The sequence below is a fragment of the Bombina bombina genome, chromosome 2, assembly GCF_027579735.1.
Source record: "Bombina bombina isolate aBomBom1 chromosome 2, aBomBom1.pri, whole genome shotgun sequence".
NCBI classification, from domain to species: Eukaryota; Metazoa; Chordata; class Amphibia; order Anura; family Bombinatoridae; genus Bombina; species Bombina bombina.
The window spans coordinates 1,147,964,987-1,147,988,603 of record NC_069500.1 but is presented as its reverse complement, the minus strand read 5'-3'; positions in this window follow the sequence as shown (position 1 = coordinate 1,147,988,603).

Sequence of the window (23,617 nt, the reverse complement as noted above, 5' to 3'; positions counted from 1 at the left end):
AGACCCTGAGAAAATTTGTACTATTGAACAGATGAAAATTCCTTCTGATGTACATGAGCTGAGACAGATATTGGGCCTTGTAAATTACGTGGGCAAGTTTCTTCCAGATTTATCAACAGTTTTACACCCTATCACAGAGTTGCTTAAGAAAGACGTTGCCTGGGTCTGGGGACCTTCACAAGAAAAAGCTTTTCTGCAGGCCAAGTCCCTGCTGGGGTCTGCCCCAGTGCTGGGGTTCTACGACCCTTCAAAAAAGACTGTGGTTAGTGCCGATTCAAGCAGTTATGGGTTGGGGGCTTCACTCCTGCAGTTAAATGAAAATAAACTACAGCCCATCGCCTACTGTTCCCGCACACTGACGGCTGCGGAGTCAAAATACGCTCAAATTGAGAAAGAGTGCCTGGCTGCAGTTTGGGCCTGTGAGCGCTTTCAGCGTTATCTAGTGGGTTTGGAGAAATTTAGTCTGGAAACTGACCACAAACCGCTAGTCCCTTTAATCAACTCTTATGACATTGACAAAACACCCTTGAGATGCCAGAGACTTTTAATGAGACTGCTCAGGTTCAATGCTCAGGCAGTGCATGTGCTGGGGAAACAATTGGTTGTGGCGGATACACTATCCGGGCTCCCGCTGGCTGCTGCTGAAGAATCCTCCACAGAATCTGATGTGAAAGTGTATGTTGATTCAGTTCTGGCCTCTAAGTCTATTTCTTCAAGGAAACTGGAGGAAATAAAGAAAGAGACACATTTGGACACAGATCTGCAAGAGATTATAAAGTACATAAAAGAAGGCTGGCCCGAGAGCCGGGCAGCCTGGATGTCTTTAAGTGCTTATCAGCCAGAGAGGTCGCAGCTCACGGAGCTGGAGGGGTTGGTGCTGTTCCAAGACTGCATTGTAATTCCTGTCAGCATGAGGAAGGAGATGTTAAACAGGATTCACGATGGCCACTTAGGCATTACAAAGTGCAGAGAAAGGGCAGCTACAGCTGTGTGGTGGCCTGGGATCAGCTCCGACATTGCAAATCACGTCTCTAAATGTGCTTTTTGCTGGGAACGCCGGCCTACTCAGAGAAGGGAGCCCTTGATTTCTACTCCGCTGCCTGCGGGGCCGTGGCAGAAAATAGCTGCTGATTTGTGTGAACTGCACGGAAAAAAGTTCCTTGTTGTGATCGACTACTATTTCAGGTATTTGGAAATTGCACCCCTGAATGATATCACAAGTCAAGCCGTTATCATTCGCCTGAAAAGCTTGTTCGCCCAGTGGGGCATTCCAATGGATCTGGTGAGTGATAATGGTATGCAGTTCGCTTCTACAGAGTTCAGTGCTTTCAGCAGGGAATATGACTTTGTACATTCCACGTCAAGTCCACATTATCCGCAGGCCAACGGAATGGCTGAAAGGGCAGTTCAAACAACAAAATTCATTCTAAAGCAATCTGAGCCGTACCTGGCCCTCTTGTCATACAGGGCAACGCCCATTCAAGCTACCGGGTTTAGCCCGGCACAGCTGATGCTAGGACGCCTGGCCCTGTTCCTCAGGATGAAGTCTTTAGGAGGGATGAAGAGGCCAAAAAGGGTTATCGTTTCTTCGACGACAGGAGACATTCTGTCAGGCCCTTACAGGAACTGAATGCGGGGCAAACTGTCAGAATTAAACTGGATGATGAGAAGAAATGGAAGACGCCTGCTACAGTAGTTGGCCGCTCTCCAGAACCAAGGTCTTATACAGTCCTTACTGAGGGAGGGACGGTTACACGCCGTAACCGAAGACATCTTCAGCCTGTACCTGAGAGTCTGGAACTCGATGCCTCAGTACCACCGCCGGTGGGATCCCCTGTTCTAAGAGAGGTGCCTTCCCCTCAGCAAGATCACAGCGGGGATATATCTTTGCCTCCAGCGGACTCTAATTCACTATCTTCTGTATCAGAGGACAGTTCATGCAAAGTTACATCAAGCGGAAGAGTGGTGAGACTTCCGGCCCGATATAGGGACTGACTTTAGCTAGAACAGTGACTGGAAGTATGGGCAGAATAATCCCCTGGTCACTGTGGACTAGGGTAGTCTACCCCGATGTCCAAGTCAGGATGTAATTTATGTGTTTATATTTTCGGAACCTATCTGTTTATATATTGTTCGAAAAAAAATGTTGTTGTATACTCTGTTCGTATACCTTGTTATTTGTTATATTCAAATGTATGCTTCGCCTTTGAAAAAGGGGAAGATGTGATGAGAGCAGGATGTGATGTCACTAGTTGGGGGCGGGGCTTAGGTCCGGTAGTCTGTGTCGCAGTTAGTTAGTGAAATCAACCTGACTAGATGTATGTTTCTGTGCTCTGTAATAAAATAGAGTTGTACCATCATTGCTGTGTCCTGCATATGTCCTGCATCTCATGACAACACCTATGGATGACTTTGGCAGTGGAACAACCAAAACTCCACTAACAGACTCATGAATGTGTTATTAGCTTCCCAGCCCTGCACAGAGCTCTGTGAGATAAGTGTTTGTCCTACTCAATACTTTTTTTTCTGCCAGTGCTTTATTTCTTAAAAACTTTACAACTCTATGTCACCTAAATTATTTTTAGTTTATAAAGGGTGTCCACAAGCGCTCAGAGAAGGTCTGAATGCTATGGAATCGATCGGCGCATTAAAAAAAAAGATAATGGAGTTAAGAAACAGCAGTCTTAAGACTCTTCCGCCTGCTCTGAGGTAGCGGACAGCAATTTATCCGATCATATATGATCGGTTTGATTGACACCCCCTGCTAGCGGACTATTGGTCGCAAATCTGTAGGGGGCAGCATTGCACAAGCAGTTCACTAGAACTGCTTGTGAAATTTATCAATGTGCTGCCGCTCACACTTTAATAAATCGGCCCCAATGTGTTCATTCCACTCCTTCTGATCCTGTTTTTCTTCTGCTCCCAATCTGTGTTTTTCAAGATCTGAGTTTTCACAATCCAAGAGACAGCAACATTTCGGTATTGGGAAAAGTTCATATTGGATCTAAGCAGATTGTGGGAAAATCCCCCATACAATGCTTGCACAGCAATGGCTTTGATCATGAAAATCCTCCGAACTGTGGTTTTTGCTCTTTATTTTGGCAAATAACTAAAAAAATTCAACATGTCTTACAGTATTCCCAGACTATTTGGAATAATTCTATCTTGCACATGAACAATATACTATGAAATGGTCAGACAACATTTTAGATGTAAATATCAATATATGGTCTAGTTTCATGTGGGACATACATTTACATATGTGTAAATATTTAATAGACAGATATGTGATATCTCGTAAGCTAACGAGATCTGCAAGAAACACAAGAAAATGGAAATCACAAGATATATAAATGGTGTTTAGCTACTGCGCTATTAAAATCCTCTAGATTATGAGTTTTGCATTAGAGGCTGTGCGGTGCTAACGAGCAGTTTTCCCTCACTGCTCACTTACATGCAGCGCTGGTATTACGAGTCTTCAGAAACCCGTCGTTAAAAGACAAGAAGTGAGCGTTGAGCAAAATTTTGCTCATTACCACACTCCAATGCCAATGCTGCTTAAATCAGCGGTGAGCTGGTGTAACGTGCTCGTGCACAATTTCCCCATAGGAAACAACGGGGAGAGCCGGCTGAAAAAAAAGTCTAACACCTGCAAAAAAAGCAGCGTAAAACTCCTTAACGCAGCCCCATTGATTAGACTTAGGTTTAGGGGTAAATAACTTTAATATAGTGGTGGCGACATTGGGGCGGCAGATTAGGGGTTAATAAATGTAGGTAGGTGGCCGTGATGTTAGGCACGGCAGATTAGGGGTTAATAATATTTAACTAATGTTTGCGAGGCGGGAGTGTGGCGGTTTAGGGGTTAATATGTTTATTATAGTGGCGGCGACGTTGGGGGCGGCAGATTAGAGGTTAATAAGTGTAGGTAGGTGGCGGCGACATTGGGGGTGGCAGATTAGGAATTAATAAATATAATGTAGGTGTCAGCGATGTTGGGGCAGCAGATTAGGGGTTCATTAATATAATGTAGGTGGCAGCGGTGTCCGGAGCGGCAGATTAGGGGTTAATAATTTTATTATAGTGTTTGCGATGCGGGAGGGCCCTGGTTTAGGGGTTAATAGGTAGTTTATGGGTGTTAGAGTACTTTTTAGCACTTTAGTTATGAGTTTTATGCTACAGCGTTGTAGTGTAAAACTCATAACTACTGACTTTTAAATGCGTTAGGGATCTTGACAGGGTAGGCTGCACCGCTCACTTTTTGGCCTCCCAGGACAGACTCGTAATATCAGCGCTATGGAAGTCCCATAAAAAAAAGACTTTACAGAGTTTACGTAAGTCGTTTTGCAGTAAGGCCAAAGAAGTGTGCGGTCACCCTAAACCTGCAAGACTCATAATAGCAGCGGGCGTAAAAAAAAAGCAGCGTTAGGACCTCTTAACGCTGCTTTTTTACCCTAATGCACAACTCGTAATCTAGCCGCTTGTTTTTATTTCCTACTCTACAAAACAACACAAAGCAACAGGGCAACTGAACATCAACATTATTAATTTAATATAAAGATGCGGCACACGCTATATAACTTTACTAAAAAAAGCTAGTGTGTATGCTTATCATAGTCAAACAAACTGCAACTCCCAGGAACACTTTGTTGTCAACGTCACTTCCGGTCTTGATGTCAAAGGGACATCCAGCCAACAATGGAATACCCATGTATACATTTCAGTTTTCAATAGAAGCGTTTCAAAAGTGTATTTAAGTATGCACTGTGCACCAGCATTTTAAACACAGCACTTGCTCAGAGAGCTTAAGGTGCTTTTACCAAATTGTAATGCCTTAATTTGTTATTTTTTTTACATGATACAAGCCCCACTGGTGCTCTGAGCAGCTGCAGTATTTAAAATGCTGGTGCACTGAGAATATCCAGCTATGCTTCAGATGCACGCGCAGAGAAAAATGTAAACACCGAAACAGTGATAACTTTTACTAGAAGCCTTTTTGCTAATACAAGTACAGTATGTTTGAAGTCAAATATGTAATTCACCCATGTGTATTTAAATTTTTACGTGAATGTTCCTTTAACCTCTGTAAGCAAGATCTTTCAGTGTGACTGCAATGTTACAGACTATCCGATTAATACAGACTCCCCTATGTGTTCTGTCTGCATGCTGCAGACTTTTTCCAGAGCGTCTCATGTTCAAATACAGGCACTTATAAAGGGCTAACTAACTCTAACATATTCCAAAATGTGGAAATGCCCAAATGTTTAATTGTGGTATTGTCAAATAGCCAAATAAAATGTTGTGTAATCCTAACTATGAATATACATATTTATGTATTTGTGCTACATATATGTATATTCATAGTTAGGAGTAAGGTCTGGAAATCATGGTCTGTACAGTGAGTTTTTGAAAACATGGCCCTCATCTCTTAGTTGTTTATCATTTACTGTGAGAGAACTGTTAAAATCCTGTTATAGAAGACTTTTTTAAAGTAAGGTCCATATATCCCTATCCATCTATTCCTCTATCCCTATTCCTCTGTCCCTATCCCTCTATCCCTATTCCTCTGTCCCTATCCCTCTATCCCTATTCCTCTGTCCCTATCCCTCTATCCCTATTCCTCTGCCCCTATCCCTCTATCCCTATCCCTCTGTCCCTATCCCTCTATCCCTGTCCCTTTTCCTCTGTCCCTGTCTCTCTATCCCTATCCCTCTGTCCCTATCCCTCTGTCCCTATTCCTCTGTCCCTGTCTCTCTATCCCTTTGTCCCTGTCCCTATCCCTCTGTTCCTCTATCCCTGTTTCTATCCCTCTGTCTCTATCCCTCTGTCCCTTTTCCTCTGTCCCTGTCCCTCTGCCCTTATCCTTCTGTCCCTGTCCCTCTATCCCTGTCCCTCTGTCCCTATCCCTTTGTCCCTGTCCCTATAATGCTGTCCCTGCCTCCTATCCCTCTGTCCCAATTCCTATCCCTCTATCCCAATCCCTCTGTCCCTATCCCTCTATCCCTGTCCCTATTCCTCTGTCCCTGTCCCTCTACCGCTATCCCTCTGTCCCTCTATCCCTATCCCTCTGTCCCTATCCCTCTATCCCTGTCCCTTTTCCTTTGTACCTGTCTCTCTATCCCTATCCCTCTGTCCCTATCCCTCTGCCCCTATCCCTCTATCCCTATCCCTCTGTCCCTATCCCTCTATCCCTGTCCCTTTTCCTCTGTCCCTATCCCTCTGTCCCTATTCCTCTGTCCCTGTCTCTCTATCCCTTTGTCCCTGTCCCTATCCCTCTGCCCCTCTATCCCTGTTTCTATCCCTCTGTCTCTATCCCTCTGTCCCTTTTCCTCTGTCCCTGTCCCTCTGCCCTTATCCCTCTGTCCCTGTCCCTCTATCCCTGTCCCTCTGTCCCTATCCCTTTGTCCCTGTCCCTATACCGCTGTCCCTGCCCATATCCCTCTGTCCCAATTCCTATCCCTCTATCCCAATCCCTCTGTCCCTATCCCTCTATCCCTGTCCCTATTCCTCTGTCCCTGTCCCTCTACCCCTATACCTCTGTCCCTCTATCCCTATCCCTCTGTCCCTATCCCTCTATCCCTGTCCCTTTTCCTCTGTCCCTGTCTCTCTATCCCTATCCCTCTGTCCCTATCCCTCTGTCCCTATTCCTCTGTCCATGTCTCTCTATCCCTTTGTCCCTGCCCATATCCCTCGGTCCCTCTATCCCTGTTTCTATACCTCTGTCTCTATCCCTCTGTCTCTATCCCTCTGTCTCTTTTCCTCTGTCCCTGTCCCTCTGCCCTTATCCTTCTGTCCCTGTCCCTCTATCCCTGTCCCTCTGTCCCTATCCCTTTGCCCCTGCCCCTATCCCTCTGTCCCAATCCCTATCCCTCTATCCCAATCCCTCTACCCCTATCCCTGTCCCTATTCCTCTGTCCCTGTCGCTCTACCCCTAATCCTCTGTCCCTCTATCTCTATCCCTCTGTACCTATCCCTCTATCCCAATCCCTCTGCCCCTATCCCTCTATCCCTGTCCCTATTCCTCTGTCCCTGTCCCTCTACCCCTAATCCTCTGTCCCTCTATCTCTATCCCTCTGTACCTATCCCTCTATCCCTATTCCTCTGTCCCTAACCCTATCCCTCTGTCCCTGTCCCTATCCCTATCACTATATCCCTATCCATCTGCCCTATCCCTCTGCCCCTGTCCCTTATTCCCTATCTCTCTGTCCCTGTCCCTATCCCTCTGTCCCTGTCCCTCTGTCCCTATCCCTCTGTCCCTATCCATCTGTCCCTGTCCCTCTATCCCTTTGCCCCTGTCCCTATCCCTCTGTCCCTCTATCCCTGTCCCTATCCCTCTGTCCCTGTCCATCTGCCCCTATCCATCTGTCCCTGTCCCTCTATCCCTGTCCCTCTATCCCTGTCCCTCTGCCCCTATTACTCTGTCCCTGTCCCTCTATCCCTATCCCTCTGTCCCTGTCCCTATCCCTTTGTCCCTGTCCTTCTCTCCCTCTGTCCATATCCCTCTGCCCCTATTCCTCTGTCCCTATCGTTCTGTCCCTGTCCTTCTGTCCCTATCTCTCTGTCCCTATCCCTCTATCCCTTTCCCTATCCCTCTGTCCCTATCCCTCTGTCCCTGATCCCACCTAAAACAGCTCTCTAACCCTCCCCTCCTCTATTGCCGCAATCTTAGGTACTGGCAGCTGTCTGCCAGTACCTATAAAACCCTATTTTCTATTCTTTTTTTATTTTATTTTTTTCTGTAGTGTAGTGGTCCCACCACCTATCCCCCCCACCCTGTGATCGCCATTTATCCCCCCACTCCTAAACCCCTTTTCTGTAGTGTAGCTTCCCCATCCCTCCCTGTCATTTTTCTTTCTTTATGTAGTAGGGCTGTCCCACTCCCTCCCCTTCCCTTTGTAGCTGCCCCATCCCTCCCTGTCCTTTTTCTTTCTTTATGTAGTAGGGCTGTCCCACTACCTTCCCTTTGTAGCTTCCCCATCACTCCCTGTCCTTTTTTTCTGTAGTACGGTACTCCCTACCCTTCCCTCCCTCCTCAGCTTCTGAGCCTCCCACCTGCCACCCGCCTCCCGCCCACACCTCACGCTGGCACCAGCAGAAGATCGTTACAGATGGTGACACAGTGTCACCGTCTGTAACGATCAGGCATCTGGCCTCATATGGAGGCTGAGCACCGATCATACTCCGGCTTCATATGCGGCAGATGCCTGAAGCTTCAGGAGCTACAGCTCTCAGCTGTTATGTTACAGCTAAGAGCTGGAGCTCCTGAAGCTGTCTCGTACTGCAGGCTGCGTGCGCAACTGACGACGACGACGGACGCGTTACAAACACGATTATGTTATAGATGAGATATAAGGTGTGGTCATTTTCTTCTTATGTAAATTAATATCCTGCACTGTTTATAAACATATTATACATTTAAAAAAAAATCATTGATCAAATATGGCCAGTATACCCACCATGCACATATACAAATGGTATTTATATTGTAAAAAGGGACATTCTACTTGAAAATTGTTATTCTTTAAAAAGATAGATAATCCCTTTATTACCCAATATACTTTTACATCTGTGATTACCTTGTATATATGCCTCTGCAGACAGCCTCTTATCTCAGTGATTTCTGCAAAGTTGCATTTTAGCCAATTAGTAGTGACTCATGCATAACTCCACAGGGGTGAGCACAATGTTATCTATATGGCACACATTAACTGGCTGTGAAAAGCTAATAAAATGCACTGAGATAAGAGACTCCTGCTAGGGCTTAGAAACAGGCAGAGATGTAAAGGTTATAAAGTATATTAATATAACAATGTTGGTTGTGCAAACGTGGGTAGTAAAGGCATTATCTATCTTTTTAAACAATAAAAATATTCAAGTAGATTTTCTCTTTATGACTTATACATTTCTTTTTTCCAACATTGGATTAAAAAAACTAACAGCTTGGAATCACTCCCTATAAGAGTAAGAATAAATTAAGTTAATGCTATTTTATTTCTCCTGATTTTATAATAAGGAATAGTACATCTCAAAGAGTTAAAAAGAGTAAACCAGGAAGATAAATGCAGTTCTAGCAGAACATACAGTTGAAACAATAACAGATGGCCTCTGATAAGCACATCCTCCTACTTAAAGTCTTGAAAAGAAAATATCAAATGGAATAGAATGTAGTTCTTTTTTTGTTTCCGTATAGAAAAAAGCACTGTGACACTGTATCTTACAAACGGCTGCTGCTTTTCCATTACTACATTTTAATGCCAATCAGTGCCAAATCTTTCAATTACCTTAACACAAATTCATTTTTCCATGGTAACAGCATTTGTCTGACGAAGGTGCATATAAAGAATTTGATAAAAACCTCAGTTTCTGTAGACCTTTTGTTTGTTTGAACACAGTATACTTCATTATTATTATGCTTCTTTATGTGCTTATCTAAAGCCTCTCTATTATATTTGTGTCTCAAAATATATTTTAGTGTTTTAACTTCTTCACTGCCTTAAATGCTATGTTAAAAACAGGAGATTGCACTGAAATGCAATACCAAATTACAGTATCTGAATGGAGATAACTTCCAATATCTTAGTTTTCTACTTCTCATTATTTTTATTTTATTAAAATGATCTAGATCGAACAATTTGCATGACCTTGGAATTAGGTCTGTATGGTCCGGAGTGGTCTATGGTAGCTGGTCTAAATTATCTGGATGCAAGACTCTTAATGAACAAGTCTGCCTGGAACAGAGATTTTATACCTAGGCATAGGCATGCATTGCATACTGCATTAGAGTGTGCACCCACTGTAATTCTGCATTAACTATATATATATATATATATTTATATATATAACCTCCAAATTAACCCAGCACGCTCACAGCATATGCAGCATCCGGGGTGCACTTCAAACACTGCACATAGAGATCCCAAAAAAACGAAAGCACTCTCCAGTTTTTAACAAAGTTTTAAAACCGGAAAGTGCTCTCCGTTTTTTGGGGATATATATATATAGATATATATATATAAAAGAAAGTATGTGTGAACACGCAAACAATGTAAACTGCACACACTAAAACATATAATACAAAATAAATAAATGTAAATAAACATGGATATAATGGGGCCTATCTATCAAGCTCCGAATGGAGCTTGAGGCCCCGTGTTTCTGGCGAGCCTGCAGGCTCGCCAGAAACAGCAGTTATGAAGCAGCAGTCTAAAGACCGCTGCTCCATAACCCTGTCCGCCTGCTCTGAGCAGGCGGACAAACATCTCCGGAATTCAACCCGATTGAGTAAAATCGGGTTGATTGACACCCCCTTGCTGGGGGCTGATTGGCCGCGAGTCTACAGGGGGCAGCGTTGCACCAGCAGCTCACAAGAGCTGCTGGTGCAATGCTGAATATGGAGAGTGTATCGCTCTCCACATTCAGCGATGTCTGTCGGACCTGATCCGCACTGTCGGATCAGGTCCGACAGACATTTTATAAATTGGCCTCAATATGTGTACCAAATATCAGTGATAAAATAACAGTCTTATCTAGAAAAACAATGTTCAAATCTTTTATAGATCTGAGGAGACACGGAAGCTTATTGATAAATCCTCCTGTACCAAATCCAGAGTTCCAAAGTAAAACGTATCCAAATCTAAAAAAATAAGCGCACAAAGAATCTCCTCATAGTGTAGTCTGTTTTAATAACAATGAATACATAAAATAATTCCACAAACGCCCCTTAGGGAGGGTACTCACACATAAAACCTCAATCAATATGAGGTAAGGTATATACGTGGTACACCACAAAGGTGAAACAAGATGTCCCACTTGCACACAACGATATCTTCCAAGTTCAAACAATAGTCCATTGCTGTGGCTTGCTGAAAATCCACTGTGAGTTAATACACTTTAGTGGTGACTAAAAAAGAACAGCCAAACGATGTGGCAAAAGGACATATAACTGATACTTAGCTGCTACTATGTAGCGTGTTTCCAGATCGGCGTCTTGCACCATGGTGTAAGGTGGGCGTGGCCTAACGCGTTTCACTGAGTATTTCTGCTTCGTCAGAGGCTTCATGTCCGCCCCCAAAATGCTTGCTGGTCTATTTGTAGATAGACAATTTGGAAAGAACACGCCTCAACCTTATACGTCACAGTGAAGATCACATTTTTACTTAAAGGTGAAATATTTACATATTGTTTTGTGCCGATCGGGTAAACAATCATATTAAAATAATATGCATACAACAAAAATCTACAGCAATAAATATATGTATCTGTCCACTTAATTTAAATAAATGGATATAAAAAAAGATATAAACACTTTACGATCTTCAAATTAATGATAAACTGCTGCGCTATATTTATACTCATATACTGATCCACTTAAGGACCTTATGTATTCACATACAGGATAAATGTAATAATTAATATGATAAATAAATTAAAAACAATAACAATTTCATATACATCACAATTTATCTGTAAAAATAAAGATAAGACTGTTATTTTATCACTGATATTTGGTACACATATTATATCTGTGTTCATTTACATTTACATTTATTTATTTTGTATTATATGTTTTAATGTGCGCAGTTTATATTGTTTGTGTGTTCACACATACTTTATTTTTTATCAATTTCTTAGTACCTTTTAATAACAGCAGCACCTATATTATAGCATCTTTGTATTATTATGGTAATTATTTTACCAGCAGAAATTCTAGTGTCTCCTCAGTAGATGAAGAGGATTTGGACACAGATTTTACAGGGAGTGCAGAATTATTAGGCAAGTTGTATTTTTGAGGATTAATTTTATTATTGAACAACAACCATGTTCTCAATGAACCAAAAAACTCATTAATATCAAAGCTGAATATTTTTGGAAGTAGTTTTTAGTTTGTTTTTAGTTTTAGCTATTTTAGGGGGATATCTGTGTGTGCAGGTGACTATTACTGTGCATAATTATTAGGCAACTTAACAAAAAACAAATATATACCCATTTCAATTATTTATTTTTACCAGTGAAACCAATATAACATCTCAACATTCACAAATATACATTTCTGACATTCAAAAACAAAACAAAAACAAATCAGTGACCAATATAGCCACCTTTCTTTGCAAGGACACTCAAAATCCTGCCATCCATGGATTCTGTCAGTGTTTTGATCTGTTCACCATCAACATTGCGTGCAGCAGCAACCACAGCCTCCCAGACACTGTTCAGAGAGGTGTACTGTTTTCCCTCCTTGTAAATCTCACATTTGATGATGGACCACAGGTTCTCAATGGGGTTCAGATCAGGTGAACAAGGAGGCCATGTCATTAGATTTTCTTCTTTTATACCCTTTCTTGCCAGCCACGCTGTGGACTACTTGGACGCGTGTGATGGAGCATTGTCCTGCATGAAAATCATGTTTTTCTTGAAGGATGCAGACTTCTTCCTGTACCACTGCTTGAAGAAGGTGTCTTCCAGAAACTGGCAGTAGGACTGGGAGTTGAGCTTGACTCCATCCTCAACCCGAAAAGGCCCCACAAGCTCATCTTTGATGATACCAGCCCAAACCAGTACTCCACCTCCACCTTGCTGGCGTCTGAGTCGGACTGGAGCTCTCTGCCCTTTACCAATCCAGCCACGGGCCCATCCATCTGGCCCTTCAAGACTCACTCTCATTTCATCAGTCCATAAAACCTTAGAAAAATCAGTCTTGAGATATTTCTTGGCCCAGTCTTGACGTTTCAGCTTGTGTGTCTTGTTCAGTGGTGGTCGTCTTTCAGCCTTTCTTACCTTGGCCATGTCTCTGAGTATTGCACACCTTGTGCTTTTGGGCACTCCAGTGATGTTGCAGCTCTGAAATATGGCCAAACTGGTGGCAAGTGGCATCTTGGCAGCTGCACGCTTGACTTTTCTCAGTTCATGGGCAGTTATTTTGTGCCTTGGTTTTTCCACACGCTTCTTGCGACCCTGTTGACTATTTTGAATGAAACGCTTGATTGTTCGATGATCACGCTTCAGAAGCTTTGCAATTTTAAGAGTGCTGCATCCCTCTGCAAGATATCTCACTATTTTTGACTTTTCTGAGCCTGTCAAGTCCTTCTTTTGACCCATTTTGCCAAAGGAAAGGAAGTTGCCTAATAATTATGCACACCTGATATAGGGTGTTGATGTCATTAGACCACACCCCTTCTCATTACAGAGATGCACATCACCTAATATGCTTAATTGGTAGTAGGCTTTTGAGCCTATACAGCTTGGAGTAAGACAACATGCATAAAGAGGATGATGTGGTCAAAATACTCATTTGCCTAATAATTCTGCACTCCCTGTATTGATCCTAAGGATTTATTTATAAAGTTGGAAAGGTTGAGTTAGAAGCAAATCAATCATTATTATAACAAACATATATTGAAAAAATATTTAAAGAAAATTCTCATTCCTAGGGGGTTACAAATGTATAAAACTGCCATCTTTGATTTGGAAGAGGTTGAATTTAATGTAGAATGGGAACAGGCACTTTTGGATTAGTGTAACACTTATAAAAAATTTAATTAGATATAGAGATATGAAATTTAAGAAAATTACTGAAGAAATCACTAAGATTAGAGAGGAATTAGAGAAACATAAAGGAGATGTCCTTTATGAACAACTGAATGAAGATACCAAACAGAGAGTAGGACTATATGAAATGGAGGTAAAGAATAGAAAAAATAAAATACTTAGACGAGATTGACTGGAATCAAAAGAGAATTCTAGTAAGGAAATAGAAATTGCTACACTCACTGAACCAGAACTAGGCATACCATATGAAGAGAGAGGTGATTTTAGGCCTGCATATAATAACAACAACAAAAACAAAAATAAGAACAAAAATAAAAATACTATTCCTAATGCAAACAGGGACTCTAAAAATTCTAAACAAATGCAAACCAGGGAAATTACTGAACATCTAGAAAGAGAGAGACAGAATACAAACTGGCATAATAATAAATTATATATTACAGGCCAACCAAAAGGAAAGAAAAACAGAAGGGTAATTTAAAAAAAAAAAAGTATATGGGACAACAGGGCCCACATTTAACAACAAATCAGGGGGCCCTTGAACCACAAATTGTTAAATCACATTATTTTTCAAATGAAAATCCCAACAGTTACCACAATAAGAATAAGACATTAACATTTAATAAAAAAGAAAATGCATCTGGTACTTATTTTTTTATAAATATAGTGCATCCACTTCTAATTCTTCATTTTTAGAAAGATCCGAAAGATTAACCAAACCACCAATAGAAGGGTCTTGGCATACTCCAATAACACACTTTATGACAAAAACAGTCAGACAAAAAAGACCAATAGAGTCCGAAGAGGAGAGCGAGAAGGACGAATTGTTTGAAATAAAAAGAAGAAAATTGTCAGCCGTAAAGGACCAGCCCAGGATTCAACCCAACTGCTAGCGTAAAAAGTAAAAACACACGCTAGCACACTGAGAAATATCCAGGACGTGACCCACTCAGGATTGAGGAAAGCAAATGTCCTTTTAAGAAGATAAATAAAACCAAGTGAAATTCCTTTTAGCAAGTGAATAATAAATGTCCTTTTGAGCAGGATAGCAAACAAACAGATAATCCTTTTAGCAGATCTGGATAAAGCAAATGTCCCTTTAAGCAGGTTAGCAAATAAACAGAGATTCCTTTTAGCAGGTCTGGATAAAGCAAATGTCCCTTTAAGCAGGTTAGCAAATAAACAGCAATTCCTTTTAGCAGGTCTGGATAAAGCAAATGTCCCTTTAAGCAGGTTAGCAAACAAATAGAGATTCCTTTTAGCTGATTTGAATAAAGCAAATGTCCCTTAAAGCAGGTTAGCAAACAAACAGAGATTCCTTTTAGCAGGTTTGAATGAAGCAAATGTGCCTTTAAGCAGGTTAACAAACAAACAGGATTCCTTTTGGCAGGTCTGGATAAAGCAAATGTCCCTTTAAGCAGGTTAACAAACAAACAGGATTCCTTTTAGCAGGTCTGGATAAAGCAAATGTCCCTTTAAGCAGGTTAGCAAATAAACAGTGATTCCTTTAGCAAGTCTGGATAAAGCAAATGTCCCTTTAAGCAGGTTAGCAAATAAACAGTGATTCCTTTAGCAGGTCTGGATAAAGCAAATGTCCCTTTAAGCAGGTTAGCAAACAAACAGATTCCTTTTAGCAGGTTTGAATAAAGCAAATCTCCCGCCAAGATTTGAAGGCAGGGAGACTCTGACGTCAGGAGGAGTGCCAGATACCGCGTCACGTTGCTAGGCAACGTAACGTGATACAGAGGAGATCCGTAAGCCGCGGCGACACAGCAGTGAGCGGATCCGATTCATGACAAAAATAGAATGGGCTAATGAGTACACAAAAATATTGAATTTATCAAAAAGGTATTTGAATCCAGCAGAAATGAGCCTTCTGAGAAAAGGCCTTAGTTTTGCTCCAACTAAGGGCCCTATTGATTTATTTATAGATCTCAACAAATTCATTCACAAGCTAACTCTCACCATGCATTTTGAAAAGAAAGGTAAAATAAACACTGAAATAAAATTAAATGAAAATGACTTGGATAATTTAAATAATTTATTATCCTTGGAGATAGAAATTGCTGGTGAAGAAATTTGTAAGGATGGTCTTGATAAATACACGCTAGATATTCTTCAGAATTTAGAGGATGAAAGTAGGGGAAATGTGAAGTACGGGATTTTTAAACCAAAATCAATTTTTTACCCCATTCAATCACAGGGGATCTATATACCTCAAAAATTTAAAGAAAAGGATACAATTAAGTCAAATTTAAATCCTTTTGAGAATCAAGCACTTATGAAACTGATTAATGACCAATCAATAGTCATAAGGGAAGCAGACAAGTGGGGTATTATAATACAGGATGGGGAGGACTACATTGCGGAGGCCATGAATATCCTTAATGATAAAAAAAACTATAAAAAACTAAAAAATGACCCCACTAATGTATACACAAAGGAGATGAAGCAGCTTCTCACTAAGGCATTGGCTATGGGGGTCATCAAGAAAGAGGAATATGAATTCTTATACCAGGATAAATGCAAAGTGGCAATGTTCTATCACTTGCCTAAGATCCACAAGGATCAAAAAAGACCTTCTGGATGACCAATTATAGCAGGAATTGATTCTTTGACTTGCAATTTATCCCAGTACATAGACTCATATCTAAAACCATTAGTGTTAGTCCAAAAATCTTATGTGAGAGATTACCCCCATATTCTGAATAATATGGAAAAATTTTCATGGAGAGAGGATTATCGGTGGCTTACTCTTGATGTAGCCTCGCTCTACACTTGTATCCCCCATGAAAAGGGAGTGGAGAGTGTTAAATATTCCCTAGACAAATATGATCATCTATCCAAATTACAACAGAATTTTCTATTGGATTCAATCAATTTTATTCTAAAAAATAATTATTTTTTATTTCAGAGGGAATATTTCTTGCAGGTTGGGGGCACTGCAATGGGAACTCGCTTTGCCCCCAACTATGCAAATCTTTACATGGGTTCTTCATAAGATTGTTTTATTTGGAATAATAATCCATTTAAAGATAATGTCATCTTATGGAAATGTTTCATAGATGACATTATAGTAATTTGGAAGGGAGATGGGAGCTCTGTAGATGAATTTTTTAAATATATTTACAAATAGAATTTTTGGACATTATACTTTCCCATGCGAATGAACAAATTACTACCTCACTGTACAGAAAAGAGACTGATTCAAATAGCTATCTCCATGCTTCTAGTGGCCATCACAAAACCTGGATTCACAATATCCTGTATGGCCAGTTCCAGCGGGTGAGAAGGAACTGCTCGACTCTAGAGAGTTTTGAAAAAGAAGCTAGTAAATTAAAAACTAGATTTAGAGCAAAAGGCTACTCTGATGTCATTATTGACAATGGATACAAACGTGCAAAGGGAGTAGATAGGTTATCTTTACTAAAAAATACTACACGGAAATCGAATGCATCACAAAATAATTTATTTTTAACTACATATAATTATGCAGCAAGGGATATCAAACAAGCCATCTATAAACATTGGCATATACTTCTACAAGACCCCATTCTAAAGAATACCATGGAAGCTGGACCTAAGATAGTTTTTAGAAAAAATAAAAATTTGAAGGATATCTTAGAGCCTAGCTATTTAAGGGATAAATCTAAGAAAGCTAATTGGTTGACTAAATCACAACAGGTTTCTATAAGTGCAATAGAAAGGGTTGCAATACCTGTCCTTTGATAACTAGTGACAACAAAAATATTACTTCAAAAGTTAATACCCTCAGGAAAACTATTGATTTCCACATGAATTGTCACTCAAAATATGTTGTATATCTACTTGAGTGTTCTTGTCAGATGCAATATGTTGGGAGAACGAAAAGAACAGTAAAGAGGAGGGTCATGGAACATATTAAAAATATAGAAAAAGGGGATGTATCTCATGGAGTGACGGATCACTTTAGGATTGCACATAATAATGATCCCTCCAGTCTCAGGTTTAAGGCAATTGAACAAGTAGTATTGGATGAAAGAAGAGGTAATAGACTTCTTTAATTAAGACAGCATGAGACTTATTGGATTCATGCCTTACCATCATTAGATTAATTTTTTAAATATATTTACAAATATAATTTTTGGACATTATACTTTCCCATGAGAATGAACAAATTACTACCTCTAGGGATGAATAGAGAAGCTGACACCCAGGCCTTTTTAATATAACTATATATGTTCTTAATGTTTTCAATATCTTCAATTTTAAAATGATATTACTATCTTTATTATAATATTTTGGAGCTTGTGAAGATACAAAAATATGAATTCAATAATTCCATGATTCTAGTATTTATTGTCCTATTATTCCAATAGAGTCTAAGGCCTAGATTTGGAGTTTGGCGTTTGCCGCGAAAACCAGCGTTAGAGGCTCCTAACGCTGGTTTTAGGCTAACTCCGGTATTTGGAGTCACTCAAAATAGGGTCTAACGCTCACTTTTCAGCCGCGACTTTTCCATACCGCAGATCCCCTTACGTCAATTGCGTATCCTATCTTTTCAATGGGATCTTTCTAACTCCGGTATTTAGAGTCGTGTCTGAAGTGAGCGTTAGACATCTAACGACAAAACTCCAGCCGCAGGAAAAAAGTCAGTAGTTAAGAGCTTTCTGGGCTAACGCCGGTTCATAAAGCTCTTAACTACTGTACTCTAAAGTACACTAACACCCATAAACTACCTATGTACCCCTAAACTGAGGCCCCCCCACATCGCCGCCACTCGATTAATTTTTTTTAACCCCTAATCTGCCGACCGCCACCTACGTTATACTTATGTACCCCTAATCTGCTGCCCCTAACACCGCCGACCCCTGTATTATATTTATTAACCCCTAATCTGCCCCCCACAACGTCGCCGCCAGCTACCTACAATAATTAACCCCTAATCTGCCGACCGCAAAGCGCCGCCACCTACATTATAGCTATGTACCCCTAATCTGCTGCCCCTAACACCGCTGACCCCTATATTATATTTATTAACCCCTAATTTGCCCCCCACAACGTCGCCTCCACCTGCCTACACTTATTAACCCCTAATCTGCCGAGCGGACCGCACCGCTATTATAATAAAGTTATTAACCCCTAATCCGCCTCACTAACCCTATAATAAATAGTATTAACCCCTAATCTGCCCTCCCTAACATCGCCAACACCTAACTTCAATTATTAACCTCTAATCTGCCGACCGGAGCTCACTGCTAGTCTAATAAATATATTAACCCCTAAAGCTAAGTCTAACCCTAACACTAACACCCCCCTAAATTAAATATAATTTTAATCTAACGAAATTAATTAACTCTTATTAAATAAATTATTCCTATTTAAAGCTAAATACTTACCTGTAAAATAAACCCTAATATAGCTACAATATAATGAATAATTACATTGTAGCTATTTTAGGATTAATATTTATTTTACAGGCAACTTTGTAATTACTTTAACCAGGTACAATAGCTATTTAATAGTTAAGAACTATTTAATAGCTAAAATAGTTAAAATAATTACAAATTTACCTGTAAAATAAATCCTAACCTAAGTTACAATTAAACCTAACACTACACTATCAATAAATTAATTAAATAAAATACCTATAATTATCTACAATTAAACCTACCACTACACTATCAATAAATAAATTAAATACAATACCTACAAATAACTACAATGAAATAAACTATCTAAAGTACAAAAAATAAAAAAGAACTAAGTTACAAAAAATAAAAAAATATTTACAAACATAAGAAAAATATCACAACAATTTTAAACTAAATACACCTACTCTAAGCCCCCTAATAAAATAACAAAGACCCCCAAAATAACAAAATGCCCTACACTATTCTAAATTACTACATTTCAAAGCTCTTTTACCTTACCAGCCCTGAACAGGGCCCTTTGCGGGGCATGCCCCAAGAAATTCAGCTCTTTTGCCTGAAAAAAAAACCATACAATACCCCCCCCCAACATTACAACCCACCACCCACATACCCCTAATCTAACCCAAACCCCCCTTAAATAAACCTAACACTAAGCCCCTGAAGATCTTCCTACCTTGTCTTCACCCTACCAGGTTCACCGATCCGTCCTGAAGAGCTCCTCCGATGTCCTGATCCAAGCCCAAGCGGGGGGCTGAAGAGGTCCATGATCCGGCTGAAGTCTTCATCCAAGCGGGAGCTGAAGAGGTCCATGATCCGGATGAAGTCTTCTATCAACGGCATCTTCAATCTTCTTTCTTCCGGATCCATCTTGCAGACCTCCGACGCGGAACATCCTCTTCTCCCGACGCCTACTAGCCAAATGACGGTTCCTTTAAGGGACGTCATCCAAGATGGCGTCCCTCGAATTCCGATTGGCTGATAGGATTCTATCAGCCAATCGGAATTAAGGTAGGAATATTCTGATTGGCTGATGGAATCAGCCAATCAGAATCAAGATCAATCCGATTGGCTGATCCAATCAGCCAATCAGATTGAGCTCGCATTCTATTGGCTGATCGGAACAGCCAATAGAATGCAAGCTCAATCTGATTGGCTGATCGAATCAGCCAATCGGATTGAATTTGATTCTGATTGGCTGATTCCATCAGCCAATCAGAATATCCCTACCTTAATTCCGATTGGCTGATAGAATCCTATCAGCCAATCGGAATTCGAGGGACGCCATCTTGGATGACGTCCCTTAAAGGAACCGTCATTCGGCTAGTAGGCGTCGGGAGAAGAGGATGTTCCGCGTCGGAGGTCTGCAAGATGGATCCGGAAGAAAGAAGATTGAAGATGCCGTTGATAGAAGACTTCATCCGGATCATGGACCTCTTCAGCTCCCGCTTGGATGAAGACTTCAGCCGGATCATGGACCTCTTCAGCCCCCCGCTTGGGCTTGGATCAGGACATCGGAGGAGCTCTTCAGGACGGATCGGTGAACCTGGTAGGGTGAAGACAAGGTAGGAAGATCTTCAGGGGCTTAGTGTTAGGTTTATTTAAGGGGGTTTGGGTTAGATTAGGGGTATGTGGGTGGTGGGTTGTAATGTTGGGGGGGGGGTATTGTATGTTTTTTTTTACAGGCAAAAGAGCTGAATTTCTTGGGGCATGCCCCGCAAAGGGCCCTGTTCAGGGCTGGTAAGGTAAAAGAGCTTTGAAATGTAGTAATTTAGAATAGGGTAGGGCATTTTGTTATTTTGGGGGTCTTTGTTATTTTATTAGGGGGCTTAGAGTAGGTGTAATTAGTTTAAAATTGTTGTAATATTTTTCTTATGTTTGTAAATATTTTTTTATTTTTTGTAACTTAGTTCTTTTTTATTTTTTGTACTTTAGATAGTTTATTTCATTGTAGTTATTTGTAGGTATTGTATTTAATTTATTTATTGATAGTGTAGTGGTAGGTTTAATTGTAGATAATTATAGGTATTTTATTTAATTAATTTATTGATAGTGTAGTGTTAGGTTTAATTGTAACTTAGGTTAGGATTTATTTTACAGGTCATTTTGTTATTATTTTAACTAGGTAACTATTAAATAGTTCTTAACTATTTAATAGCTATTGTACCTGGTTAAAATAATTACAAAGTTGCCTGTAAAATAAATATTAATCCTAAAATAGCTACAATGTAATTATAATTTATATTGTAGCTATATTAGGATTTATTTTACAGGTAAGTATTTAGCTTTAAATAGGAATAATTTATTTAATAAGAGTTAATTAATTTCGTTAGATTAAAATTATATTTAACTTAGGGGGGTGTTAGTGTTAGGGTTAGACTTAGCTTTAGGGGTTAATACATTTATTATAGTAGCGGTGAGCTCCGGTCGGCAGATTAGGGGTTAATGCTTGAAGTTAGGTGTCGGCGATGTTAGGGAGGGCAGATTAGGGGTTAATACTATTTATTATAGGGTTAGTGATGCGGATTAGGGGTTAATAACTTTATTATAGTAGCGCTCAGGTCCGCTTGGCAGATTAGGGGTTAATAAGTGTAGGCAGGTGGAGGCGACGTTGAGGGGGGCAGATTAGGGGTTAATAAATATAATATAGGGGTCGGCGGTGTTAGGGGCAGCAGATTAGGGGTACATAAGGATAATGTAAGTAGCAGCGGTTTACGGAGCGGCAGATTAGGGGTTAAAAATAATATGCAGGGGTCAGCGATAGCGGGGGCTGCAGATTAGGGGTTAATAAGTGTAAGGCTAGGGGTGTTTAGACTCGGGGTACATGTTAGGGTGTTAGGTGCAGACGTAGGAAGTGTTTCCCCATAGCAAACAATGGGGCTGCGTTAGGAGCTGAACGCGGCTTTTTTGCAGGTGTTAGGGGTTTTTTCAGCTCAAACAGCCCCATTGTTTCCTATAGGGGAATCGTGCACGAGCACGTTTTTGAGGCTGGCCGCTTGCGTAAGCAACTCTGGTATCGAGAGTTGAAGCTGCGTTAAAAATGCTCTACGCTCCTTTTTTGGAGCCTAACGCAGCCTTTTTGTGGACTCTCAATACCAGAGTTATTTTTATGGTGCGGCCAGAAAAAAGCCGGCGTTAGCTACGCGGGTCGTTACCGACAAAACTCTAAATCTAGGCCTAAGAAAGGTATAGAAAGTCCTCTCTATTCTTTAAGAATATTGTGTATATCCTCTCTTTCTTACAAATCTCTCTTTTTTAATATCCAATATACATATATCATATACATATATTTCCTACAAATCTCTCTCTTTTTTAAATACCAAATATACACATGCCTTTAGGGACTCTAGTATAATATGTTTGGTCAATTACTTAAATATTTTAGAAATGAATACATGGAGTGTGAATATTTATTTATTTATATTTATTTTTATTGTATAAATAGCAGGGCTTTTTCATTTAGCTTCTCGTTATTTATTTTTACAGATAAATTGTGATGTATATCAAATTGTTATTGTTTTTAATTTATTTATCATATTAATTATTACATTTATCCTGTATGTGAATACATAAGGTCCTTAAGTGGATCAGTATATGAGTATAGATATAGCGCAGCAGTTTATCATCAATTTGAGGATCATAAAAGTGTTTATATCTTTTTTATATCCATTTATTTAAATTAAGTGGACAAATCTGGTATATTTATTGCTGTAGATTTTTGTTGTATGCATGTTATTTTAATATGATTGTTTATCCGATCGGCACAAAACAATATGTAAATATTTCACCTTTAAGTAAAAATGTGATCTTCACTGTGACGTATAAGGTGGAGGCGTGTTCATTCCAAATTGTCTATCTACAAATAGACCAGCAGCCATTGTGGGCGGACATGAAGTCTCTGACGAAGCGGAAATACTCAGTGAAACGCGTTAGGCCATGCCTACCTTACGCCATGGTGCAAGTCGCCAATCTGGATACACGCTACATAGTAGTAGCTAAGTATAAGTTATATGTCCTTTTGCCACATATATGTGTGTGTGTGTGTAAAGATAGATATATGTTAGTGTACATTTACCATGAGTGCAAATATCCACACGCATATACACTTATGCACACTGATTATAAACACATATATACACATACACACTCATCCACCTCCCATGCCCATAACACTTCTCTCCCCCTTCCATGTCCCTTCTCTCTTCCCCTTCCATGCCCATTCTCTCTCTCCTCTTTCATGCACATACCCCTTCTCTCTCCCCCTCCCATGCTCCTTCTGGATCCCACAATGACCATGCATGGGCACCTATCAAAGGGAGGGGGCACTGTTTGATTGGTTTGGGGCTGGTCAGGTACAGGGTCTTTGACCTTGATACTGGCCGTTTGAAACGTTACAGCACTTCTCCGGCCCTGTATGCATGTGCGCATGCCTATGTACCTTGGACTAGATCAGATAATAGGAAACCTGGTATTGATTGTCATAGAGCAGTAATGTTGCTATAAATAGCAGCATGAAGGAACTCCTAGCAACAAACATTTGTATGACGGCGATATAATAACAGCTCTCAACCAACAATTTGCAAATTTAAACATAAATAAACCAACCATACACTAGAAAAAGTAGCATGTAAACCATATAAAATATGTCAGTCTATGCTTACTGT